At 44.3% G+C, this 27,546-nt stretch overlaps 1 protein-coding gene across 4 annotated transcripts in view; it reads left to right on the top strand.

Moving 5' to 3' along the window:
* The first annotated feature begins 3,833 nt into the window (after window positions 1-3,833).
* Window positions 3,834-27,546, top strand: part of AKAP13 (A-kinase anchoring protein 13) — a 202,319-nt gene continuing 178,606 nt past the window's right edge. For 2 of the 4 annotated variants that reach the window (XM_039557343.1, XM_039557342.1), the window contains exons 1-2: window positions 3,882-4,008; window positions 24,433-24,487. The gene's annotated coding sequence lies outside the window, so the exon portion shown is untranslated. Of the gene's footprint in view, window positions 4,009-24,432; window positions 24,488-27,546 lie in introns of all 4 variants that reach the window. The other 2 variants (XM_039557344.1, XM_039557341.1) reach the window with 2 other exon arrangements.

Genomic DNA, 27,546 nt, shown 5'->3' with positions numbered 1-27,546 from the left:
TCCACAGAGGGGCAGAAGAACCCAGGGAACTTGCTTTGAATTCAATAATTTAATTTTGCAGGTCATTAAGTGTTTGTGTTTTGGGTGGGTTTTACTACAGTTCACCCATTCTGCACCATCTCCTGTCCCAAGGGCAAACTCCAATATCTGATGATTGTGACACACTAGGAATTTTCACATTTTAACTGTGCTATATATAGTACACAGGAATGGGTTAACTTCTCCTGAAGGCTGCTTTCAGCCACAGTCCACAATTTTGCAGCAAAGACTGTACCTCTCGCAGGACTTTAGAGATGACACTGGTAGAGTTTGAAGAAGGAAAATGATATTAAAATCTCTTCAGGTGTAGATGCTGTTATTATCAGATACCAGGCACTGGCTTCAAACAAGCAGGGGCATAAAGAAAACACCACACACTGCTGTCAGCCACACTAATGCTCAGTGTCTCAGTTTTGTAGCTGCTTGGATATGATGAAAACAAATCTTTAATAGTTGCTGCTTCCATCATTGCACTGCACTCTGTTTTCTATTCAGTTGCAAGGACAGCTCATTTCCAGCAAACGGGAACAATGCACTCATATTGCTAATTCATGCCACTACACACAAATGCTCAGATTATGTTGTGCAGAACCAAATTCCAGTCTCATTCACGAGTGCAACTCGCACTTCAATCCAGTTCCCTAGCAAGAAGCAGGGAGCCCTGCAGCAAAGCTTGTGACAAATTAAAACCTGAAAGAGGCAATGAAAGAACATCTGATGTATATATATATTTTTTTTTAATAGGATTTGAAAAGTAGACCTGGATATATAGCAGAGGGTGGAACCCAGGGGAACTAGTGTCAGAGATGATTTGAAGGCAAATGATTTGTCAGGAGGCTGGCATCCACAGAGTGCTGCACAAATTTCCCCTAATCTACTGCCTCCCTGTTTTGGTTTTTATTGATATGTGGGTGCAGACAGGATGTTTTGATATAAGGAATTTGGGGGTGGATAATTTAAAGACTAGAGTGGAGACTAATCTTGGGGAAATGCAAGGTAAAAGGATGTGTTAAAAGCTGCTGAGAGCAGGGGTTCAGCATCTGAAGTGGTTGATACAGCCTTTTTGTGGTAGATGCTTGGTGGTTTCTGGTCCTGGGGCATCAGAAGCCCTCCCACAGGCCAGGGGGACCTGGGCTCAAATCTAAATTGAGACCCTGTCCAGCCCCTTGGCAGTCTGGGGAGCTGCCTACCCATCCCACAGCGCTGTCTACCTTTACTTATTCCCTTCCTGAGTTACCACCAGTGCCTGGCACTCCAGGAATATGTGGGCAGCCAGAGAAGCCCACTTCGGCAGGGAATACTTCTCTTAGGAAAAATTACACCATCTCTGCCTGGGTTTTGAGTCACCTTCTGTGACTGCATGGACCAGAACACCTTTCATGAATGGGGCCAACAAGTTGATCCTCCTGCTTTGGTGCTAAGCTGCTGTGCTGTCTTTTCTCAATATTTACCATGCTAATTTCCTTGCCCTCCAGTTTGGAATATTATGACTGTGGTAAATGGTCCTGAGCAGACCTGATGGCAGATGACCTTCACACTCTTCTGTAGAAAAGACACCCCAAAAGCATTTCCAAACTCTTTGCAAGAGCAGCACATACGAGCCCATGTGCAGGGACATGTATACAGCTGGTAGAGACCCAGGGAGCCCCCGCTTTGGGACTTCTGACCCCCACTACGTGACAGGGGGGCACCTACAGCAAGACCAGGGCTGTGTCAGCTCCAGGCAAGACAGCAGAAGACAGAGATTGATTTGCCAAGATGCAGCTGATAAGCAAAGAAAATCCCATTGATGGACAAAAAGCTAAAGACCTCGGTGTTCTTGTTATGGAAAATTTCAGGCAGGTGTTATCTGCTACCACTCTACCTCGCTCACGATTGCTTCAGATGCGATGAGGGAGATTGGGCTGGGCTGGGCTGCGTCAGTGATTGTTTGGTTGGCGCATTGTAGGGGACAGTTTCGGCAAGACGTGGCCTTTCACTAGATGGTGCTCTTTGCTGAGCCATCGCAGTGCCTGGCCCCTCTTCTTGGATCTGGGAACTTCCAAGCGATCTGCCTCATCAGCCCTTCTTGTAACAGATGGAAGGAAGGCGAAGCAAAATGGTTTTCCAGGGTCCCTGCTCTCATGTGCCTTATTTTATTAGAGCCATATAAGAAAAAACTACTGCTTTGTATCTAATTGTAACGGGTGTACAATGCCGGTACATTCCAGTCTCCAAAATGACCAAAATGCACAAGCATTGAAACCACTTTTATTGTTTCAGTTGCTTTCAACTGAATCAACGGTGCATATTTTGGAAGCTAATGCCAAGTTCACGTGCAGGGTTTTTAGCAGATAATCTTCTGCACCGTACACAGTGTTGGTTTTTCTGTTCTACTTAGAGAACATGACGTACGGGAATTACCTGCAGCCTTCTCCCAGTACTCTGACCAGCAGCAAGGTCTCTGGAAAGAATTGTCAAGTGTTTTTGGAGTGGTTCTCATGAAATGCCACGTTAAGCTCAGCGCTGATGCTGCCTTTGCGCACAGGATCATCCAGCCACTACCAGGGCTAGCGGGATACACACGCGTGCAGTAGGAGGAGCCAAGTGGAAATGTTGGGCCACCACGTGTACGCATTTCCAAAGAGCTTCCAACAAAAACGGTAACTGAAGGCAAGTCACCACCACAAGAGATCAGCCCAGCCACACACGGACCACAGACTACATGAGCTCACTTGCTAATGGTGGGTTGCCGTTTCCACTGCTTTTCCGGGGCAAGGCGTGGGAATGCTACGGGAGATGTTCCTCCATCAAACCTACACACCGCACACAGCCATAGGAGAACCGGGAAAGAGGGCGAGGAGCAGGACGAGGTCACGGGCTGGGTTGGTGGGACTCAAGTGGAACTGCTGTGTTTGTGACAGGTAGAGATGTGCAGCAGATCCCAGACAGCTTGTGCTCTGGGCACTAGGAGAGGCATTCACTGCTGGAGTGGGGACGCCAGAACTGCAACAACCAGAACAGGCCCTACAGCCGGAGCTCAGCACGTGGGAAGGCAGGATCCTAGAATCCTAGAATGGTTTGGGTTGGAAGTGACCTTAAGCATCATCCAGTTCGAACCTCCCTGTCATGGGCAGAGACACGTCCCACTAGCGCAGGCTGTTCAAACCTCCTCCAGCCTGGCCTTGAACTCTTCCAGGCATGAAGCAACCCCCAGGTCCCCTTCCGATAAAAACAAACCCACAGCCTAAGGAGCTGCCTGCCGCACCACCATGTTACACACACGCAGCCGCCTCTCCCCCAGCAGTCGAGCAGCCGGGAAGGGGCACAGGCGAGGGCGAAGCCCCCAGGGCGGGGAGCGGGGCTTTCTCCAGCGCTGCTCACGGCGCACGGCAGGCCGGCCGGACCTCAGCCGCAGCCAGAGCTGTCGCTGCCGCTCGGCCCCGCACTGCCCGGCCGGGGCAGCCCCGAGCAGCCCCGCAGTGCCCGGCCCGGGGCAGCCCCGAGCAGCCCCCCCAGCAGCCCCCGCAGTGCCCGGCCCGGGGCAGCTCCGATCAGCCCCCAGCAGCCCCGCAGTGCCCGGCCCGGGGCAGCCCCGAGCAGCCCCCAGCAGCCCCGCAGTGCCCGGCCCGCGGCAGCCCCGATCAGCCCCCAGCAGCCCCGCACTGCCCGGCCCGGGGCGGCCCCGATCAGCCCCCGCACTGCCCGGCCCGGGGCGGCCCCGATCAGCCCCGCACTGCCCGGCCCGGGGCGGCCCCGCTGGGGCGGCGCATGCGGAGTGGCCGGGCCAGCCGAGCGGGCGCGGGGCGGGCGCGGCGGAGGCTCAGGTTGCGAGGCGGCAGCCCCCGGCCCTCCTCCCCTCCTTCCTGCCCGCCTCCCCGGGCGGAGAGCACCGGCCCGGCCGCCTCCTCCGCCCCCTCCCCGTCCCCGTCCCTCTCCCTTCCCTCCCGGCCCCGCTGCCAGGGGCGAAGCCGCACGCCGGGCCCCGCGGTGAGTCTGCCCCGCCGGAGTTGGGCGAAGGGGTGGGGGAAAGTTTGGGGAGGCCGGCGGCGGGGGCGGAGGGGTGGGCGCTCCCCGGGGACGGGGGTGTGCGGGAGCCCCCCTCCCCTTCCCGCGCCCTCGCACGCTTCCCCCGCCCTTCCTCCTCCTCCTCCTCGTCCTCGGGGGGTTTTTCTCCGGGCAACTTCGCGTGGAGCCGTTCCGGGCGGCCCCTGTCCTCCGCGTGGCTTTATTCGTTTTCATTTTACGGCTCTCGGTAGTTTTTCATTTATTTGGAGTGTTGACTCGCGCGGCTGCTCCCCGCCGCTATTGTCTGCGGGCCGGGGCCGGGCGCGGTCCCCCCGCAGCCGGGCGGGGGTGGCGGCCCCGCTGCCGGGGCGACGCGCGGGGACGAGCCCCGGTGTGCCCGGGGATGTGCCGGGGACACGCATCCGCCTGGCCCCCAGCCTCCCTCCCCACTGGGATTACTAATATCCCGGTCGGAACCCCTCTACAGGCTTGCAGACACAACTTTGTATCTCGGTTTATTGCACAGAAAGTCACCGAGGATTCGTATCAAGAGTCCCCCGCAACACGCTGGTGTTGGTGTGTGTCATCTATGGGTCTCAGTGGCATTTGGTGTCACTCAGAGGGTCATTGCCGTGGGGCCTGTTTCATGCGTTCACTCTGTTGCTTGAAAAAATAATTATTTTTTGTTCCTTCTCGAGTGCAGACGCTTCTTCTGAAGCTAATGCAGGAGTTTCTGTATGAGGATTGCGAAATGGTAGTTTTTCTTAACCTGTAAGCTGTTGGGTTTTATTAATCCGCCTTCTGTGTCTGTGTTGTCCCCGCAAGTCGTATACAGGAGTTGGGATTTGCAGAGTCTGATTTTGCTGACCTCTGGAATTGGTTCTGCTCCAGTGTCCTTTACAGGGCTTCGTGTTAGCTGGAGATTGGAGGTGGGAAAAAAACGATTTATAAAAAGTTGGGGTTTTTTTAAGAGTGTGTTGTAGCTATTCTGCTGTGGATGACCAGATAGGGATTTGATAAAGGGATTAGAAATCCTGTACTGCTGTAGGACAGTTGGTCACTGTGGCTCTCTGTAATCTCCGTCAGCCGTAAAACTTTAGGTACTCATGGAGATATGCAATGCAGTAGAAATATGTAAAGCATGTAGCTTCAGAGCTGAGTTTAGACAGTTGGTCTGAGATCCATGGATGTCTTGTATGCTGGGAGTTTTGGCTAATGTAATCTAATCGCTTTTAAAGGGCCCAGCTACATTAATTCTGTTTGTGGTGACTCTCTTGACTCCCTTGTCTGGTCTGTTTCTCGTGTTTTGCTCACCTTTGCTGAGCTACTGTGGAATTGTAAGGGTGAACCAAGTTCCACATGGGTCCTTGAAGGAAAGATACTAATGATTCATTTATTGCGGTGTTAGAGGAGGTGTACTTTTATACATAGATACCTTAGTAGTGGGAGTAGATTGATGTTAACCTCATAACATCCCTGTCTGTGGATAGAAGCTGCTGTCTGTACTAGAGGGACATTTGCTGTGCTTTCGGACATGGTGACAGTGTTTTGTTTGCACACTTCAGATTGGGTTTATTTTTTGTTTTGGTTTTTTTTTACAAGCCTGATACCAGGGTGAGAGTTCATTAGGCAAGGTGAGGATCATCTGGGCACGTGTTTTCCCTTGTCACGGGTTCAAGCATGTCCCTGTCGCCCGTGTTCATGGGTTGAGCCTCTCTGTCGCCCGTCTGTCCTTGCAGTGCTGCCCAGTGCTGGGCAGACGGGCTAGCCTGGGGCTGTTGCTGGAAGGGCACGGGTGTTGAGTTCTGCCAAGCAGACAGGTTTTGTAGGTAGTCTGAATGACGAGTCCCCCGCAGGTAGTGTGGGTGAGCTGTGCTGCGTGACGGCGTTCCAGCCTGGCTCTCCTGCCCAGCTCCGGAGGCCACAGATGGCCAGCATAGCCCGAGAGGTGAGCACACGAGGTGTTCGAAGTAACAGAGTCCAGCCAGGGACTGCAGCCAGAGAGAAAGGCAGGAGCTCGATGTTCCTGATTTACAGCTTCGCTGCATCAAAGGAGGGAAATGCAGTTAAGAACTCAAAGCTGCTCGTAGGAACAGAGCTCTGCCAGGTACTATCCGATGATGGATGTTTTTAAACACAGTCTGCGTAGCGCAGCTTTGAGACTTGGGCATATGCAGAACTCACTAATCTCTCAGCAGGATATACTTGTGAGTAAGCCGTGTTCTGGTCTAGGGTACGCTCCTGTGCTAAGAGGAGGATTAAGTACTGTTAAAGGAATCTGGTTATTCTATCCAAAGCATGAATTAAGAACAGCAGTCAATAAATTATACTGGAGGAAAAAAACATTGGTAGGTTTACTGGTGGTGTTCACATGCTCCTGTGTTACAAAAGCAGTGGGGTTCTTTCATATAATTTTCTGCTGGAATAATAAGTTCTAATAAATTACTACTTAACAAAAAAATCATTAGTAGAAGCTGCTGTGTCTGCTGTATCTACTTCTTCTCCACTGTTTCCAGGACACCAGTGTATCAGTTTTCTCTGCCTGGTATTTGGTGGTGATCCACTCACCAATAAAACTGACCTTGAAGCAGCTTGGAAGCTTTTCTGCTTATTACTGTTGTTGGTTATCTCTGCAATCTACTTGAGTGCTATTAAATGCTATTTCTATAGGGGTTCCCCACACAGGCAATAAATAGCCTGAAGTCAGCTAAACCACACAGCTGATTAGTATGGAGGAACTATTTGGTTTTGGCTTTGCTCTACTGGTGGAAGGCACTGCTAAGAAGTTAAAAACTTGAGCAAACGGCTAGATAGTCTGGGAGGCCATAAAGGCATGATACGCCCTCCCTGTGTGATTGTGGCCCCGTGTTTTACCAGTCTCCTGGAAAGGGAGTTGGCTGTTGGCATGGTTTCCAGCTGGAGGATAACTCCTATTTGCTGGCACATGAGAGGCTGGATGTGGAAAGCTGGGGAGGAAAACACCTTGCAGCCTGCACCTTGTGATTACTGGGTGCTGCTCAGTGCCAAGTGTTCATGTGCTTGCTTGCATTGATCACCTGTAGGACAGATAAAGGTAATGACTGACGTTCTGAAGCAGCTGATAGCTCTGGTGTAAATAAGAGTCCTTCTTTGCTGCCCTGGGCTTTGCCACAGGGGATATAATCCAGTTGGGAGCCTGGTTTAGGGCTGGCATGTACCACCTGGTCAGTCACGTCCAGGAAGTCTTGCACCTTCTCTAAATCAAAACTTGTTTTTAGGATGTTGGATATAATGCAATTTTTATGAATAGCTTAGTCATGCTTCCCTTTTTTTTCTCTTCTAAAACAGCTGTCAACAATCTCACTGTGAGGAGGGAATCGGCCACTCCTTGTACTTACTGAATAGTCAGACACTTCAGCCTGGCATTGCACTTCTTTGTGACTTTTGGAAGCAAAGCCGTGGATGTGGCACAATGGCTTCTTTTTATTTATTTATTTATCAAGCCTGCCTTTTTCCCTTTGCGAATGACCTTTATGCAAATCTAGAAGGCAAAGCCCATCACCGGGAGTTAGCTGGTTAGTTACTTTGGTTAGTGATAAGAAAATATGATGGCAGTGCTCCAGGAAAAGCAGCTATGCTGGGAACTTGTTGCTGCAGTGAAGCTATACCGATCATTTTCAGAACTATATACCTCTATATATTTATGGTGCTTGGTCAGGGAAACAGGGTGACTCCTCTCGTAATGCCTGCATGACAAATAAGCTGCAACGCCACAAATCCTGTAAAGACTTTATTGTCCTTCTCGAGGTGGCTGGTGGAGACATGCAGTAGGTAAAAGTTTCAGTGTCGTCCTAAACTTGAACTGCAATTTTGTCGTCTCATGTCTTTTGTGTGTTGGTATAGGCGTAAGCAGCTTCTTCCAGTTCCCCAGCTGGGCCATACCGGGGGTTTTGGGTCTGTTCATCAAACCAGATTGGGAAATGGATCCCAGTTAAGAATGCATTATTGTTTTTTAGTCTATACAATTCATAACTTGTATCAATTAAGAAAAAGTTCATTCTTTACCTGCATCAGTTACCTGACTCATGTTCCTTTGTGTTATCACAAGCAGCTGCTGTGGCAGAGGGTCGGATGTTTCCACCAGGAGAAACCTAAACTCTTGGAAGTTCTTTTCCAATTGCAAAGAGGGCATTTGACTGTGGTGCCTATCCCTGTTTTATGGCATGTGAAGATGACATGGGAGATAGATGTTTCTGAGATAAGCCAGTAAGTTAAAAGTCAAAGTGTTTAATTTTTAATTTCTGTAAGACAGCAGTTATTTCTGTCAAGAGTGAAGATAAATCTTTTCTGCAAAATAAGTTCTGCCATTTTAATACTCTTTTTTAAAGTTTTCTTTATAACCATTTTAGGTAGGCTGCTCGGTTGTTGAGGAACAGGGGAAGAAAGTGCAATCACAAGTATAAAGTAGTCAACAGTTCTTAAAAAGTATGCAGTGTGATACCTTGGAAAAAGTAAGCTTTAGTTCTCTTGTAGCTGTAATGGATCACATGTTGTGACATGGTCAGGCAGTCTAACAAGACTATTTTACATATATTGAAAAGAAACCTAAAAATCTGATGCTGAAGAGTTTATTGGACGATTTGTAATATGGGTGAAAAAAAAGTTAATTCTTTGTTGGCATAGCAGTGTAGTTCTTACAGTCCAAATGCTCAGATATTTAATCTAGGGTTGGAGAAAACATAAGGCAAAATGACCCCTCAAACTGCTGTCAGCACCTTCTACGGCACTTGTGTTGAGGGCTTGAAATACAGTATATTCCAATCATGTTTTGGGTATGAGGTTGGGTTTGGTGCCTCTGGGTGTGGTCTTCTGGTGGTGTGGGCCTTAGGGACCTCTGTGGTGGTGGAGGACCTTGACTGTGGCCTTGGCTGCAGCATCCAGAATGGTGCTTCTTCACCAGTGAACTTGTAATTCTGTACCACAGGTTGTCTTGACAAAGATGATTCTCCTGGACCACTTGTATTTTTCTTGAGTCTCTTTCCCCATCCCAATTCACTTTTATATTTCTTTAAGATGATCCAGTCTCTTCAGTGAAATTTTTGGTTTTTTTTAATTTCTGTGATTCCATAAGCTGTTCATAATAAATAATTTTCCCATTTGGCTACTCTTGTCTTTCCAAAACTGGTTGTAGTTTTTTGTTCAGTCAATATGACAACTGAACTGTCATAGTTTTCTTGTAGGTTTGATCCTTTCAGGAGGACACCTTTTGATTTCCTTGAAAATCATGGGGTGGAGGCTGATTACTCATTGGCTCCTGTGGAGTTGCTATTCTTAGATACTATTCAAAATGTTGAGCTCAGGTAGTTGCAAGTGATCCATTGGATCTTTGTTTCAAGCACTTGTGAAATTTTCTAGTAGACTGTGCAAAATTTTCCACAGCAGCTTCTGACTGCTCCTAGTCTCTTTTTGTATTTTTTTGACTACTTTCAGGTGGCTGATCTAACTTTCCCTTTAGTCTTGTTACTGAACCGTTTTTACCTTAATGTTACATTTGCAAAATACACGGTGAGAGATCTCCCCAAATTGTTTTTTAATGTGAGATGTTATTTACAGTGTGACAGCACTGCTGAGATTAGCCTGATCCAGTGTAAAAGGAAGGATTTAAGGATTTTCTTCTGTAGCAGCTACTTCAGGCTTCATTTCTGAGTGCAAGGGGGGAAAAAAAACCCAATGAATTACTTAAATACAGGGCTGAATTTTGATGAGACTTTTTCACTATGAGCATGATTTAAAGTGGTCTTAAAGGTCATTTGATGCTGATGATCAAAACTTTGTCTGGAGAGAAAGTGCCTGATGTGTCATGTTTGAGTCCTCTGTGCTTTTTATCACCCATGACTAATGCAAACTGGAGCAGCAAGTTATGTTAAAGTCTCTGACATATTTGTATCTTCATCTAAACCGTATCTGAGGTTTCTGGCAAAGTTACTTGGGAAAGTAAATCTTTTTCCCAGTGTGCCTCTGCCCTCAGTGGTGTAACTGTTCTGTAAGTCTGAATGCTGCACTTAGTAAAACCATTACAAACAAAGGTTTTGGCATGGAGCATAAACTGGACTGTCTTCAGACTCAAACTACTGACTCACCCATTCTTTTCCCATGGATTAACACACCTGGCATGTGTCACGCATGGATGCTGGCCGACTCGTCGTGTTCTTGCAGGTATCCCTGTTTTCAGCGTAGGGAAGACCAAAGTGGGAGTGTGAAGGTGCACAGCGACCTCCTGCAGTTAAAAACCTCCTGCTGGAAGTTGATGCTGAGGATGGGTTTGTCCAAAGGCTTCTTTTGCCATTTTCTTGATGTCACCGTGCTCCTGCTACTTTTTAGGGATGCACAGAGTGGTTGCTTGTGCGAAGTCTCTCCCTTCAGGGCAACAATACAGAAAGCTGTGCTGTGTCGGGCCGTGGGTTGTCTGGCTTAGTTTCCTGCCCTGTGTGTTGGTTGTGGGTTCTTGGGGAGGTGTGAGAGCAAGAAAAGTCCACACTAGTGGGCACAGTGGGATTCAATACCAGGATGTGTGGCTATCAACACCCGGCCAAATCCTAAATTTTACTATCAATAGGAAGAGGGAAAATAAGGGCTGGTGAGGGGTGAGATTGCTGAAGGGAATGTGTCTTGGTTGCTTTGCACTCACTGTTTTCCATCCTGAGTTTCCTCTGGGATGCTGAAGCTTTTGGTCCCATAATAGCGGTGGGACAATGAATGCTTGGATGGAGGAAGCAGGTGTTAAAGGAAGGGGGGAAGTGATTTATTTTGGGGGGAAGGGGAGGACAGGATGACCATATTTGACCCTTATACAGAGTAATTTCTTTTGGCTCATGAGCTTGTGCACGGCATGCTTCCTAATTGCTGAGCCCACAAGTAAGATGGCAGCAAAACTGGGACTTGCTTTTTTTTAGTTAATACCACTTAGTGAGTCAGCCAAGGAGTGAGGCTTACGTGATGTACCTCTGGTGTTACGTGATGAGTTCTGTTGTTTTGTTCCCTGTTACCATAAATCTTTCACTGCAGCAGCAAGGCTGCGGTGCTGACGGCACTGGACATCTTTGAGTCTGCACTTTGTACTTGGGAGTGCTGGTTTTTAATTGTTTAAAACCAAACTGGAGATGATTGAGTTTACACGTGGCCTAGATTAGAACAGTTTCTGTAGTCTGATCTGAAGGGCTTTGAGTTGGTGCAGAGGGTGATTCTGAGATGAAGTATAACAGGGCTGCTTCACGTGCTGTGTAGCAGATGTGTTTGCATCCGTAGCCCAAAGAGTTCCCATCCTGGGAGTAATGACAACACTCCATTTCAGTGGGGTTTTCAGCCTGTGGCAGGAACCTCTCTCGAACATGGGAGTCAGTTTTTCCATCACTGAGTGTTTTGCAGCCACTCCACCCATTTTTATGATGAGTGATCATCGTCTAAGAGCACAGTGGAGCACAAGAGGTGGTGAGCAAACCTTTTGTTGCATTAAATGTAAATGTTTATAGTTTCTCTTCTCCTAGCAGCTGCAGAAAAAGTAGGTTGTCTCAGCTGGGTAGAGAAATAAAGACTAAACCCCTTTTATATGTACTGTCATAAAAGAAGGCCTTGTGTAATAAACATTCATTTCACAAGGTCCAGGTGTCTCTTTACACTTTTGTGTGATTCAAGGCGAAATGTTGCTGCAGGTTTTTCTCTATTGTAGTGCAGATGCCAGCAGGAAAATACATACACATTTGACCTCAGACCCATTGTGGGACGATGCTGGGGGTTATGTTGGTACCCACTGTGTGGCTGCGTTTGTGTGCTGGTGGCTCCTGCAGAGTTGAGCAAAGTTTGTGCAGTGGGAGTTAGGGAGTCTCCAAAATTTGGAGCTGCTTTTCCACCCCGGCCAGAGCTAGTAATTAATTTTGGAAGAGTATTTTGGTTATGTACCCTGAAGAGGGGTGTGTGTAGCATGGAGGCTGAGATTTGAGCACTTAACTAGCATAAAATACTTTTAACTAGCTTATAAAAGTATTTTCTTGAGTAGGTGCCTTTCTTGTCTCTCTGTAAGATGCTGATGGGAGTGGGGTGATGGGAGCAGATTTCTTGGGAGCTGTTCCACAGTTAAAAGAGAGCTTTGGTCCCTGTTTTCATGAGCAGTGTATTAAGCCAGGAAAAGACCTAGACCATTGCGTTAAGAGCTTACAAGTTCAAACTGTGGATAATAAATATGTTTGCATGGATGTTAAGAGGATTAATTGTTTGTGAAGTGCATTGAAAGCAGGAGAATTAAAGAAGTACTTAAGTGGTAACTGGCTTCGTGTCACGTAGGTCTCATAAATTTGTTTCTCCCTCCTTCCAGTCAGTTTCAAGTTGTGTTTCTTGATCGGTGTGAAATTTACCTGTCAGTCCCACACGTTTTCCTGTGTTCTGGGAATTTTGCAATTTACCTATGGGCAGTAAGGTGGTAAAATGTTGTCTTTTCAGATGGCATTTCTGAAGGAGGAGTGCTCTGCTGCATGTGATGTGTTTCCTTCTGCAGCTGGTATTGGCTCTACTTAAACCGTGGGGTTTAGTGCTTAGACCTCCCTGGTTTTTCCTTTATCAGATTAGCTAGGATTTTGGCAGGACTTTGTGCTACTTTTTCTTAGCCAATCAACTTGCATGTGAGTGTTCAGTAACTTTCTTGCTTTATAATCTCAAAGTTCAGAAGTCATCGGGTTCTTTGAGACTAATACGAGATCCTATCCCAGCAACAACTTACGGAGGGTGGAGAAAAGGAAAACACTTGAATATATGGAGAGCAAGTTTTGAAATGAAAATTCAGAACTACTTGAGGAAGATGGAGGACCTGTGGCAAAGAAAGTGCTTGAAAATGTATACATCTTCCTGAAGCTACAAAACATGAGTGTGCTTTTTACCCTTTCTTTGCTGGATTATTTGCAGGACCCATCCCCTCTGTGATGTCAGTTAATACTATGATATGGCAGATAAATGGCAGTCAAACAGTTACTGTACAATTGCATTATATAAAAAGTTCAAACATTATGATAAAATGTATCAAGTGAGTATAAATTTATCAAGCTTTTTAATACTCTGCTTAGAGGGGTCTTAATTCCCCCCGCCCCCCCCACGAATGAATTGTAAAAAATCTTTGCCAATTTTTACTAAAAATCTAGTCCGATCAATGCTAGTGATATTGATTAAGAAATAATACTACCATTTGCATAAATACCTGTGTGTATTTATGCCTTGGGCTTTTGATATTTCAGTGCCAAGAGAAACTTAGGCCATTTTGGAGGAAACATGCTCTAAGTCTTGTTAAATTTTTTCTTTGGGTAAGTACATAATTTGGTGTTTGTAGTGAAGGAAATACATTGTTTTCTTTGCAGGGTTTTTTTGTTTTTTTTTTTTTTTTTTGATTATTAGATAAGTCTGAGTCTGAGCCACTGGATACCTTGGGAAAGAAGAAGGAGACTTGGTTTAGCATTTGATGGAAGTTGGACTGAGGAGCAGGAGCAGTGTGGTTGAGTTAACATGGCTGTGATGCTCGGCAGAGCAGAATTTTAAATTCCCACACAAGACATGTTCAACTCCATCTGCTTGAGACCTTGTTGCTTCTGGCTGGGTGGAAAAAAAAATGCCCACGATGGAGAGGAGAGAAAGAACTGTTGGGATGCTGCTAGATGAAAGCCTAGCGTCAGTGGGGAATTTGGGAATATGCCCGAGGCAGTGTCAAGCTCTGGGAGTGTGCCTTCCAGCCAGGGAGAGTTGCAGGGTGGCAGTGGCAGGGACCACCCTGCACGTTGGGAACTAGTTGTCACCTCTGCTTCATGCTCAGCTTCGAGCTGTCCATTGTTGAAGAGCAGCCTTTGGGGTGTGCACTGGGCACTCAGCAGCGTCCTGTGATGAGACAGGAGTAATCCTGTTTTTGGCCTTCTCTGTGACTTTACCAAACTTGAATTCACTGCTCAGTGCAGGATGCTGAACCCCTGGTGCTTGATGTGCCAGGTCCTGGGTGTAGCTGCCTTGATCAATGTCCTTGTCCTGCCGAGGAGCAGAAGCAGGATCAGAACAGACACTGATCTCTGCCTCTTCAAATTATCTGTGTTAACTCCCTGATGTCTCTTATTCAGAAAATAAATTTTGTCTTGTACATCCAACCCAGAAAAGTGCTTATATATCCAGCAGCCAGGAAATTGAATGAGTCCTGATCTATTCTTAATTTCTTGTGTTTCCTGTGGTTTTATTGTTTGTGTTACCAGCCCTAATATTTACATACTTTTGAATGAGCTTTTCTTTTTTTGGAAGATACTTCTTTGTTTGTAGGCCTTGCAAAACAGGTTCTTCCATTTTTTTTTTTTTTTTGAATAACCAAACAACTTACTTTCTCAAAGGAGTAGGAGGAAAAAAAAAGGAAGATTATAGGAATCACCAAAGGGAGATATCTAAGAATAGATTTTTTTTTTTTTTGGTTGATGATATGCTAAGACTCATTCTAAACTTGCATATATCCTTCCAAATGTCCTTGGGCTCTTTTGAGAGCTTTGTAAAACTTCTTGCATATGAAATTAAGTGCTTGTGGGTGCTTTATCTGCATAGCAGATGCGTTTACAGTTTGCATTTTAAATGCAAAGGTGCTTCCATGAAAAATGCTTGTAAGAACAAAGCTGTAGTTCCCACTGAAACCCCAAAGACATAGGAAGACAAGTCGGTGGAGTCTGCTGCATTAATGTTTGAAAGTAGTGCTGGTGAGTTTTGTTCATCTGTGCATCTCTGGAAACCGATGTAGTCTTTTTTTTTTTTTTTTTTCTGCAAAGTAAGGAAAATTTCACAGTTACCCTTTCTTCTGGATATGGAGGACTGATAGAGCTGATGTTCTTTAGGAGGTCTGTCCCTTGGTACATCAGCTGGCTGCCTTTTCCGTGGATGTTTGCTTTCCTTTAGTAATTCTTTAGGAACTAATTTGAAATTGTCAATTTTTAAAAAACAAAGTGTTTTCCGTAGAATTGTGATCAGCCTTTATTTGCAGGTATTACTGTTCTGTGTTGAATTTCCAGCTAATCTTCAACCATTGATTTCTTTCAAAAAATAAGACAGAACTTCAGGACTTTTTCTTCCAAATCTCTTCTGCCTGCCATGGAATAAAACCTATTTGCACGTTGATGAATAGTGGCTGGGAAGCCTGTCTGGTTCTGCAACAGGACCCATAAATAGCATTAGTGTCTGGTTTACTTTGGGAAGGAAGGTGTCCCGTTGTGGCAGTGGCAGGAGAGGAGCCTTGCACTCACTCCCAGTAAAGTTGTCCTGTCTGGGCAGTGTTCACCAGCACGAAGCTTTGAGAAACATGATACAGTGTCTCTGCTGAGATACAGAACCCCTTTGAAAGCTCAAGAAAGTACTGACATAGAAATGGGTAGTACTGGTCTTTTTATTTTCTCTCTCTCTCTGCTGTGGGCTCAGAGAGGACTTGGAGGATCATAATATGGTGTGAAAAAATGTTTCCCTCATCATCCTTCCTATCTCTGGCTGCAGGGAGCACCTTGGGACATGCAGAGCACACTGTTGCATGTGGTCTGTGTCTAACGCTTTAGTGTGTTCGGGTGGATGGGGCAGCACTTGGAGTAGCTGTTCCAGTTGCCAAACTGGATCTGGCAGCTCATTATCAAACCTGTTGGGTCTCAGGACTGAGGTTTGGATGAATGCCTCTGAAATGCACCCTTCCACCAAGGGTATTTTCAGGTTTGGTCTTCGGAGCATTTGGTTTGTGGCACAGTTGCTGAAGGAGAAGCTGTCCTCTGTGCTAGATCAAAAGTCAGTTTATTCTGGAAAATGGAAAGAAAATGTCCAGGTGGTTCAGGGGTGGCACAGTTAACCATCTCTACCCCAGAAGCAATTGTGTGTGCAAAAGGGCCATGGCTGGTAATTATCTCAAAGTGGATGGGGCTTGGCATGCTTGTGTCCTGTTTGGATGGCAGTGGGCAAAATGAAACCAGGCAAAGTTTCAGAACTGGGAGAAAAAAAAACAATTTAATTTTTTCCCCTTTAACGAAGGCGATGGTAAAACGCTCCCTTGCTGCGTGGTATTTTCCTTTCCTAAACTGCTTGTGGCATGGTTATTGCTGGATGTTGTGAAATGTAAATAACACCAAGGTAGTGAACTCGGCATTCCCGGCTCCTTGGCAGCGCTGGTGAATGGAAACATCTGTCCAGGGCCTCTCCAGTTCCCTTTCCTCACACAGCTCCTGCTTCGAGCACAGTGCGGGGCTGAACGTGCTGCAGAGTCCTGCAAGCCCTCTGCTTAACTTTTCCATGTCTGCACCACACAAAATGGAGGAAAATCTAGAGGGTAAAGGGAGTGATGAATTTTTTTCCCGTAGATATTTTAGTGCAAGTCATTCAGATTCCTGATGTTGTGATGCCAGCCTGCGAATGGAACAGACCTGAGCTCGTGCTCTTGGCACAGTCCAGCTGTTCTGGTGTGTGCATCTCTTGCATTTCACTCTCAAATCACTCACTTGCCAAATGCTTAACTATTCCCTGTCTCTCCCATTCAGATTATACAAATAGGCTGTGGCAGGGTGTAAGCTTCACTGAAAAGGATGTGTTGGTTTGCAGGCCTGGGGATGGGTGATAGGGGTTGAGCTATTTTGTTACCTGTTAGAAAGGAGTGGGAGCCAAGGGGACAACACAGAACTGCAGCAGCAAGTGCAGAAGGAGGGTGGGAAACCACCTTGTAAATGCACTTGGAGTTTCCTCTGAGCTTGGGTGGGAGATCTTAGTAGCTTTTTACTTACTGGGCATAAAAAACCCCAAACAAAACCAAAACCAAACAAAACCCCGAAACCTAAGTAACCATGCAAATAATGCAGGAAATACATAGTGAATGTTTCATGATTGGGAGAGATAGTAACTGGGGCTTCAGAGCTTTAGGTTGGCTACAGGATGTAAAAATACTGCTTGTGTTGGTGCGGGTGGGTGTTGTGTACCAGCTTCATTGACAGTTTGGGCTGTAAAACTGACTTTGTGATCTTCAGACAGTGCTTTGAAGTTGTTTTCATTTCAGCTAGAGAAATTGTTATGAATTTTGTCCTGTTGGTGGAACTTGAAATTGAGATGTTGTCCTTACAAGGTGTTTTCATGTCGATTTTAATTGTTTTATTTTTATTTTTTTTTATTTTTTAATCATAAATTGGGAAAATGGATGGGAGAAGGAATGGGATGATCTTGTTCCTTTTTAAAGGTAGGAATACCAACTATTTTTCTCTCCTCTCTCACCCCTTGTGTGTGTAGTGAAAAAGAAGTGTCAGTTTTTAAACAGATCAAACCTCTTTCTAGCACATAACGTTGGTTTGAAGTGAGGCTGCATGGCTGGGTTTTGATGGGTTAGGGATATATATTAGGTGAATTAATACAGCCATCTGAGATGCATTTATGAAAACTCTTTTTTTTTAAGCTTTCAGTGTTTTTTTTCCTTTGCTGTCAATATGTAAAGAAATACTTCTTTAAGGGAAGCCTTAACTGTGCTAGCCAGGGACTAATTCTGCATGCTGTATATCCCGTTCTGAAAAAAGTGGCTTATTCTTAACATAAATTACATACTCAGAATTAAGTAAGATTAAAATTACAGTGAAGGCAGGCTAATATGGGTTTTACTCTGCTGAGGAGTTTGACTTACAGCTTGCGTTGGAGCCTGAAGTTGAATTTGAGCTGCCAATTCAGCTGAAGTGTAAAATGCCTCCCAGTCTCAACTAGAGTAAGCTAATGCAGAGTTTTAATGGAATTACATTTTTTTCCCCTCCTTTACATTGGACAGATTTATAAAGAATTACTCTGATGATTTTATTTTCCCCTTTGAGTAGTTCCAAAAGCTAATACAAAGCATCATGGCATAATGGAGGGGTGGACAGCAGAATGCTTCTGAGATCTCCAGTGTCACTCCAGGATTTTCAGCTCTGTAAATAATTGCTCAAGGCAAAGGTACACTAATATTATTTGATGAACAGGAAGTCTACAAATAGCCATGGTAGTTTGCCATAATTACGTTTGCAGTGGTGCAGGTGTTGAGCCTTACCCATAACCAGGAAAACCACTGCTTCAAATAGATGGATTTGTAAGAACATGTGGGTGAGGAGATGGGATGTAGGTTTGAAGGAAAGTACATCAGCAAATTTGAATTTAAAGGTTTAAAAATTTTTTAAGAAGTTTCAGGAGGTGTTGCTGATGGCACTGCTACAATGGCTTGGCTTTGTAACAGCAAAACAAAACCATCCAAACCCCCATTTCTTCAGAAATGTCAAGATACCCTTAGATTTTTATTTGTTTTTAAGGGATTATGGTTGTCTTTGGTTGATGTGCTGCTGGTTCTGCTCAGGGCTCAGTGGTATTTGTTACTGTGGTAGTGTCGGCTCATGCTTCTTACATCCAAATCTTTCCTTAACTCATGTGATGCAAAAATCCTTTTCTTGGTTGTGTTGGTGACCAGAGCAGCTAAGTGTGAATCTTGAGCAGCTGGTTAGGTGACACTCCACGTCTCCTCCAGACAGTGAGAGTATTCAAGCACTTCATTAATACTTAACTTGAGCTGTCTCAATGAGATGGCTGAAGGAAATGAAATGCTGTCATTAAAATAATGCTGCCAGAAACGCCTGAAATTGACTATACTGGGAGACTGACTCATCCTGCCCTTGCTCTGGGAACATGGCTGGATGTGTTGGGATGGTATCCTGCTTTTTTTTCCATAACTTCATGACCTCGAATCACCAGCCCGTGAGTTTACTTGGGAACAGACTGATGAAGGAGAGAAGATGATATGCAAATGGGAAGGTTTCTGTGGGTGATTCTCATAGCTGAAATTGTCTGGGAGTAGTTATTTTGAGAGGAAATCTTGGCTCATGTTCATTGAGCTGAACTACCAAGAGCAGCCTGCGAGGTGGAAGAAAAAGGGATGGGGAGAAAGGAAGCAGGTGGTGAGAGGATGTGTGTACCAGAGGAGTGAAGCACCACTCATGTTATCTCTTCCAAACCCTCTATTTTTCCTCCCTCTAGAGATGGCCATTATTTCAAGTGAGCCCTGAGGTTTGGAAAAAGAGGTTTGGTATGTGTGTGAGCAGCAAGTATTGAGAAAATTGTTGTGCTGTGTGTAAATTTAGCATGGAAGTTTATAACTGAGATGCACGGTGATGTCTTCACTCAAGTTTGGCTGTGAAGCTTTGGTGGGCATACCAAAGTACTTGTTGTGAGCCCAAATGGGCTGGTATAAAAGTAAATAAATACTTGTAAAAGATTGTCTTTATCTTGCTTGGTACTGTTCCTGAGTGTTTCTCTCAACTTTGGATGTTCTTGAAGAAATTGCTCTTTCTTAGCTTAAAAAGCAGCACTTAAGATATTTAGACAGAAGTGGTGCTGCCTCTCCAGAAAGGAATATTTGTATAAATGTTTAAAGTGTCCAGTTAATCTGGCAGGATTGTGACCGAGGCACGATACCGTGGCTGTGTTCATTTACACTGTAATTATGAATGGTTTGTGCTGTGAGACAGTGTGATGGCTTCAGCGCTGCCTTTTTGTTATAAATACAGCGTCTCTGGGCTGTATTGTTTAAAGACTCCTTTGGAAGCCTGATTTAATAGTGGAGCTGAGTGAATAATTCAAAACCTTTTTATCAAGTACTTGTTTAAATTCTTAAATGAGCTCACCATAACCTTTTTATGTACCCCTCCTGCGTGTGTCATACAAATATTAGAAAAATTGAGTTTTACTAGTGCAAATGTTTCTGTGAAGCAAATTTTTAGAGCTTGATGTATGACTGTTTATGGAAAGGGGAATGTTAAAATCTCACACACCAGTGCCTATGCCAGAAACTTGTGCTGGCGTACTTAGGAAAAGGGTGGGGGGGTGGGACCCTTGGCTTTGTTGGAGCAATCCTAACCGAGTTGGGTTGTCAGATTGACTTGTTTGCACTTTCAAAACTGAACACATGTATTTAAAGGAATTTCAGCTATATCTCTCTTACAGGCCATTCTACAAACAGTAGCAGTACTTAGTTTAAAATATTTGCTTTTTTTCAGATAAGTACTATTTCTGACTCTTTCCTTTTTTCCCCCTTACATGAGATGAAGCAGCACGTTCAAAATGCGTCTGCTTAGCATCACTGAGCAGCTTAACAAAGGGATGCAGACGAGAGACAATCCATAGTTACCTTCCAGGTTTCATCATCCCTTGGCTTGAAGTCCAGTCCAGGCTGGAGGAGAGCCTTGCAGATAGGTAATTTGAGTGGATTTAGCATGCCTACTCACATGTATTAATGTGCAGACTTGCTGGTGAAAGCTCATTAGTGTTAAGTCACTTCTGAGTACTGATGGTCTTTAAAAGGCAAATGAAAGCCTTGCAACCAGGATGTCTGCAGAATTGGCATCCATTTGTCTTCTGCTTCTGAAGAAAAACATAAGACTTAAAAATTGAAAGCCAGCTCAAGAAGCAGGAGTTGAGGATTAGGCAGGGAACTGGGAGATGCTGTTTTCTCAGTGGAGAATTGTTGCTTAATTGGCTACAAGAATTTAGTCAAGGCTGTTTGCAGACAAACCTTCTCCTGTGCATGCTCTGGCAGTCCTCTAACCTTCCTGGCACTGCTGAGTATGTGCTTGGAGATGAGATGGAAAATCCTTACTCTTTCAGTGCATCATGGGTTTGCAAAGCCTGATTTGCATGTACAGGGTTTGCTCTCTGAATTTTGGATTTCTTTGCTGTTTTTCTCTCTGAATTCCGCTGCAGCCGCCTTGCCCAGGAACGTGCTGAACGCCAGCCACTGGTAATGCCACATGCCCCTCGCAATGTGTGCAGAAATCTGGAATTGCAGGCTTGTGTGGCCAAGAAACTACTACTTGAAATCTTCCATTGCCTTCAGTCACAGCTATTCCAAGTGTAACTACTGACACTACAGATGCTAGAAACTGGGCATCTGTGTATCTATGCCCAGGCCTATGGGAAACATAAGGTGGTCTTTAGAAGTAGGAATTTTTAGGTTTTGGGGTTATTAAAAAAAAACCAAACTGACCTCCAAACCCTGGCATCATCACAACAACCAACCTTGAATTTGCAGAAGGCAGGCAGTGAAACGTAAGAGCCAAGTAAACCTGGTTTTTTTTGGCTTTCCTGAAATTGTCATATGTGTAAAGTCATATTTTCACAGAACAAAAATGAGTTGTATCCAGCTCTGTACCAGTGGGCGTGGGCCTCTGGTTGTGATGTTCTTGTAGTCTGTCAGCTTGAGTGGGAAGAGTGTTCAGGCTTGGTCCGACTCCCTTGAATCAGCTGTAGCATTGCTGCAGCTGGGTGTTTATCAAGCTGAAAACATCAAGGAAAATCTCATTCATGGCTCTTCATTTCCTTGTTATGCAGTATCAGTTCTAACTTGTCACTGTGGGTTCCTTAGACCTGAAAACAAATGGGAAATTTTGGGTGGATTTTTGCTTGTTTTTAATTAAATATTGGTGTAACAAGAGTTGTTTTGTGACAAGAAAGACCCAACAATCTTACCAAACATGCAGAACAAGCAGGCTATGTCTTGTCATCCCATTACGACATTTCCACTATAGGAAACACCCTTTGTGCTTTGATAAATTTGTCCTTATTCATAGTGTGAAGCTGCAAATTAGCATGTAAAATTGCTTTTGTGCATTGGAGATTTATAACAGTTCGTTGTCCCTTCAGATTTGTGTTGTAAAGTCCCTGTGAAGATAGGGGAGCAATATTACCTTGTTTATTATGGGTGGAATCTGAGACTTGGCAGCTTTTTCTGAGGTACCCATTAAATCTGAGCATTTGCAGAGTTTGCTGTAGTTTATGATTAAAGTTGGTGGTTTCAACAGGCAAGATCCCACTGCAGCACAAAGTGAGGAGAGCAGCTGCCAGCTGAGCTTTGCCTGAAGTGATGAGTCTGAAGAGATGAAGGCTGGGGTGAGAATAAAAGAAGCTGTTGTCTCCTCATTCCCTGATTCTTTGATCACTGAGAAGAAATTATGTGACCACGGAGCAAACTGATCTGTACAGTTTGTGTTCAAGTTTTGTATAGTGTATATAAAATAACCTAAACGAGGAGGTGGATCAAAATAAGCTCTGGATTCTGTTGTAGCTTGTTGCTTTTTGGTTGCATATGGGTGTTCTGCAAAGCAAGAGTTAATTTGTCAGCCTTGTCCCTATTTGCACAAGGACCATTGATACTTCACCCTCCCTGTGGTGACCTGTGAACCATCTCTGTTGGGTCTTCATGCTGTTCTAGATTTGGTTATGCCCTCTTTCTGCCCAACAGAGATTTACACTCCATCCTTGTCTAATTTAAGCTGGTAGCTTTAAGTTTTCCTTTTCATATAATAGTGTGTTAAAAAAATATTATTTTTGCTTGTATTGATGTCATTTAGCCTTGTCAGAGGGGAAAACAGTTAAAGCCTTGATGTGTACGTGGACTGGATGGAGTAAAGATGAGGTATAGCGGAGTTATTTTCTTTCTTTTAAAGCTGCTTGTGATTTTCTGCTGTGGGTATTTTGATTCTTGTTTATTTTGCTCCTTCGTTTGGAGAAGAATAGTCTGGGAGAGGGGAAGGAAGAGGCAGGGTTTACCCCTGTAACCATCATTGTTAGCCCTAACTTCTGGTGGAGCTTCACTGCTTTGGCTCGACCTTTTTAAACTTGAGAAATGTGTTTTCGTTTGCGTTTCCATCTTGTTGCATTTAAAAACTACTCTAACTATACCAGATTGTCTGAACATTATTGGGGGAATGTTTTTCAGAGACTTGATAGAGTTTCCAGGCAGCTTTTCATCCGCCAAGTACTGTACTGGGCTCTCACTGGTGAGGTTTTGCTTGGTGTAAGACTCTGCAGAGCAACTGTTCAAAATTGCTGACACATGTTAAGTAACGTGGAAATCACTATCCTAAGCCATTGAAGTCTGAGAATGCTCATGTTGACAATAAGAACAACATCTGACCCCAAAAATGATACGTGAACAGTCTCAATCTGGAGACCATTTCTAGTGTCTTCCCTCTGACTCTTCTGGCTAGTTTGTCCTTTGGTCTTAGGTATAATATTTTTTTAAAAATTATTTTCTTAGTCTCCTAAAAAATACCATATTCTGCCTTGTCCATGTATTTTTGAATTATTTAACCACATGTGCATATTTGATGATGCCAAGTTCAGAGTAAAATTTTCAACTCTGTAGTTGAGTATCATGAGAGTTAATGCTACTTCTAACAATAATGGTGGTGGTATAATGCTTATTTAATAACAAATCCATCATCTTCCACCTCCCTCCTCCAAACCTCTAGTTTTCAGCTTTGGAGCAGCTGTAATCAGGCTGTACAACTTCCCTTCCTCCTCTCATGAATAAATCCAACTACCTTATCTTCTCCATCGGAAAGTCTTCCCTGGCTTTAGCAGCCTCTGGAGGAGGGTATAAAAGGGGCTTTCACTGGCTAACAGGAAGCGAAATGAATGGAGGAACTTTTGATAATGCCCCGTCTGTCTGAGCAGGGGATCAGCCCGACTAAATTGCAGCAGATTAGTGAATGATAGTGCTTCAGCCGGGGCCAGAATTATAAGTTTTTAATCTTGGAACAAGCAATGATTTCTTCCTCCTAAACAGTGGTCAACTCCCTCTTTGATTTGGAGGCTTGCAGTCATCCATATTCAGTTAGTTTGGGTGTGTGGTTTCTCTTTTTTTTTTTTTTTTTTTTTTCAGTCTGCATTCATGGGTCTCAACAAGCTTCCAGGAGTTTTTTGGTAGCAGTGATTTTGGTAAAACCTGTCATGGCCACATGCCAGTTTTGCCAGTAACTTATACTTTACTTTGGATTTTCATGCCTGTAATGAAGTCTTGTATTTCCCAGCTTTCTTAATATTGATATGTGTTGTGCTGCCTCAGTCTTTTGCAATTAGCCTTGGGGTGGTTTGGGTATTTTTTTTATAAGCAGCAGTTTTGTTTCTGGCCACCTTCAGCCCTACTCTCTGTGTATGAACATGTGTGACTCCTTGATTCCCACCCCACAATTTGGTCCAAACTTTCTGGTAATCCAGCTCAGTGGGAGGGAGAGATGACTGAAAATCTAAATGGGGCAGCTTAGCTAATTGCCCTAGGCCTGACTCGTCTGCTGGATAACACTAGTTTTATTGCAGCCCAACGTGATTGACATTTGGGGAATCGCACTAGTATAATGCTGGCAGCAGCAGTGAAAAATCTGCCCTATTGTTTCTGATATGTTCGCTGTCTGAGGAAGACTTTTTTGTTACAAATAACTATCAGAAAGGCAACTAATGGAGTGAATTTACTTTTTCTTAAATCACTGACTTTTCCCATTCCCAAGAAAAAAATATGAGTGAGAGTAATAGCCTATGTACTAAAACTTTGCCTTGTTCTATGTTTTTTTTCAGGCTTTTTTTCTTGGATTTTATTACTGGAAAATTCTCTAATGACAACTTTGCTTAGGTAAGTGAAGCAAGATTTTTTCCTGTGGTTTTTTTTTAGCATCGCTTCCCCTATCTTAACTTCTTTTGCATGTTGGGTTGTAACGTTGAGCTGCCAGCCAGCTGTGCTGCGTGTGCTGTGGTTAAAGGCTAGAAAGAGGTTGTAAACAAAAGTAGGGGTAATGCCTCTAGTATGACATAAGGACCTCATTTATTTATTTAATCAGATGAAGTGGACGTGGTGCAGAATAATGAAATACAGGTTATATCTGCATATTACTGCATAATCTCATCAGTTTATAAATTTTGTTTTCAAGAGATGCTCTGCATTTTTTTCCCCACTAGAAAGTAAACTTGTTGCTATCATTTAATATCATTTTGTCATGAAATGAAAGTTTCATGCTTCCAGGTTTGTAGATAGAGTTGCTCTTCCTCCATCCCTGTCTCTTCCCTCTTTCCCTCAGGCAGGAGCTTCTGATAGAGAGAAATCATAAAAAGCTTGAGAGTTTTATATTTATTTTAGCCCAAAAGATGGGGAAACATGAACAAATTTAACAACCCCCTTTGATCTTCTGAACCCCATCTACACCTCTAAAATGCCAGATTCTGCATAATTGGTGATTGGCAGGATTTCTGAGTGTTGATTGCAAGCACCTGGTCTTGTCTGTTTCTGAATATCTTTGGGGCATTCTGGGCACAAATCCGGTGCCGTGGATGATGGGTGGAAGAACTAAGGGTGCTGCTGTACCAACAGGTACTATGCTTTCCTTTATGGTGGACAGAAGACTCGACTGACCTCTGATGCAAGGCAAGAAGTTAATCCTTAGGTACACAGCTAATTCGGTGTGTTAGTTGGAGTTGCTTGTTGATCCTGGATGAGGCCAAAAGCAACTGCGGTGTTCACATGGGAATACAGTGTCCTAACATCTACCCTGACAAAAGTGCTGCTACTCTTTGTGTCCCTGAAAGGGTTTTCTTTTTTCCCCTGTCTCTGCTGTCTGCAGTACCCACCCTCTTTTCCTTTTGATCTCCTTCCAGTGAATGGTCATCAGGGCAGCTTTTCTCCTTGAGATGAGGGACCTTGGTGAAATAAAAGTTATTGTCTTAAACCAGAAGTCTTCTCCAATCTGCTTTTCCCTGATATTTGTCCCTCTTCAGGGAGGACTTCAGGAGAGTGAAGACAGACAACTGCGGAGAGGCTTTTGAGTTCCCTTTAGTTTTCCTTTTAGGTAGCTCATCTGAGTTTAGCTATTTGCCATTCCTTTGCCAGGGTGTTGAACTCAGGGTATTTTGTGTGGTATAGCTTTTGTCTTTTCCAGAAACGCACAGGAACTGGCTGGTGGCCTCCAACAAAGTTGGAAAAGTCCTTAGCAGAACCCTCTGAGAACATGCCCGAGATAGATTGTTGCTTGGGATCAGCACTGCATTGCTCCTGAAACATGCTTGCCCTAGCAGCAGTCTTGAGGTTCCTCCTTGTCTCCCTCAACTTCCTGAGCAGTGATTATTTTGCAGCCTGAGGCTGTATTTATTGATGCCACTGTCTGTCCAGAGGATGGAGAGGACTCTGCAAATGAGGGAAGTATTTAGGCATCAGTTTTAAGTTCTTTTAACTTTGTATTTTAGACACATCTATGAATATATGCAGAGAGAGCTAATAAATAACCAGGGAATGGTAGTTAAGAGGAAAGGACATAATTAATTCTGTCATGTACTCTGTTTTAAAGTTGGGTCTGGAGCAGTAATGTGTTAGGCTGGGAAGATAAACACTGTCATTATTCAGCAACAAAACATGTACAAGGCTGACATTGTTTTCCTCCTTTTGATATAATAATTTTTTTGGAGCAGTTTGAGTATCTTCAGTGGTCTTTGTTTGGTGTGGTAGAAGCCTGATGAAGCTCTACTCTTTCCGAAGGGTCAGTGCTCCTTTATTTGAATTGAGTTTTGTATTAATGCTGCTTTGCTGACACAGAACGTGTGCTGTTCCAGAAGGCTCTTACTGTTTGCTGCGGTTGGGGTGCTTGGCTGGAATTCCTGCAATATAGTTTGGAGGGAGGTATTTCTGTTTCATCAGGTGATCCCTTTTCAACTCCCCACACCACAGTGTTAACCCAGGTCAACTGTGCATATCACATAAAAAAAAAAAGTCCTTTTTGTGGAGATGCTCTTAAAGAGCCAGCATGAGTTTACCTTGTATATCTTTTCTTTCCCCCTCCAACTACACCAGAGTGCAGGTCCTTCAAGGTTAATGTGTTTGGAGCTTTTTTAGTGCGGAGAGAGATTTGGAGGAGTCCTCACTTTGCATCTTAAAGCATCTAAAGATGCTGTGAGAATGATGATATATTTGCTAAAAGGAATAGTTGTCATGGTAAAAAGTTACCTAAAGCAAGGTAGTTCACTTTTCAGCTTGTATGATAACTAACAATAGGGAAAAAAGCTAAAGTGATTGTAGTTTGAAGTTCCCTTCACTTGCTGTTACTCATAACATAGCCTCTCTCCTCTCCTTCATACTTCTCATTTTAGCAAATTTCTTGATGTACAGTTACACAGAAAAACAAGCAAAGACTTCATATACCTTTTTCTATCTTGACTGGTCTCCACACAACCCACCCTGGATATCAGGTCACTTGAGTTTGCATAAGCGAAGATGGAGTGTGTATCCGAAGTGGGTTGGTGTTGTTCAACCCCTCAGTGCCTCTTCCTGTCGAGTTTTCTTACAAGTTTTGCAGCTCTGTCTCTTCCAGCAGAAGTCTTGGGCAGAAAACACTCATGGAGACACCAGTGGAATAGCTGATGCAGCTCAGCAGCCATCTCCTAAAATAAATGGTGGAAGGATGCCTGTTTCTCTCAGCAGTATTTTCTTTGGAAGATGAGCATCTCCTCAGCATGTCCTTGGCTCTTGGTGTCTCCCTAGCAAGCTATAACACTGAATACTCCCCCTTCCACTGTTGCCAGCTCAGTTTAAAAGTTCTTGATTCAAAGTATTTGTGTGCTCCTTCAGGGTCTGCTTTGTCTGATTGCAGATAGCTTGCAAAACTCCTAGGAATTTGGAGAGGAAGGGAGTCCTTCTTTTGTATGGATCCA

This window comes from Corvus cornix, chromosome 10 (assembly GCF_000738735.6).
Source record: "Corvus cornix cornix isolate S_Up_H32 chromosome 10, ASM73873v5, whole genome shotgun sequence".
In the NCBI taxonomy this organism is placed as follows: Eukaryota; Metazoa; Chordata; class Aves; order Passeriformes; family Corvidae; genus Corvus; species Corvus cornix.
Note: the sequence above shows the minus strand (reverse complement) of the source record. Positions and strands in the feature narration are given on the sequence as shown.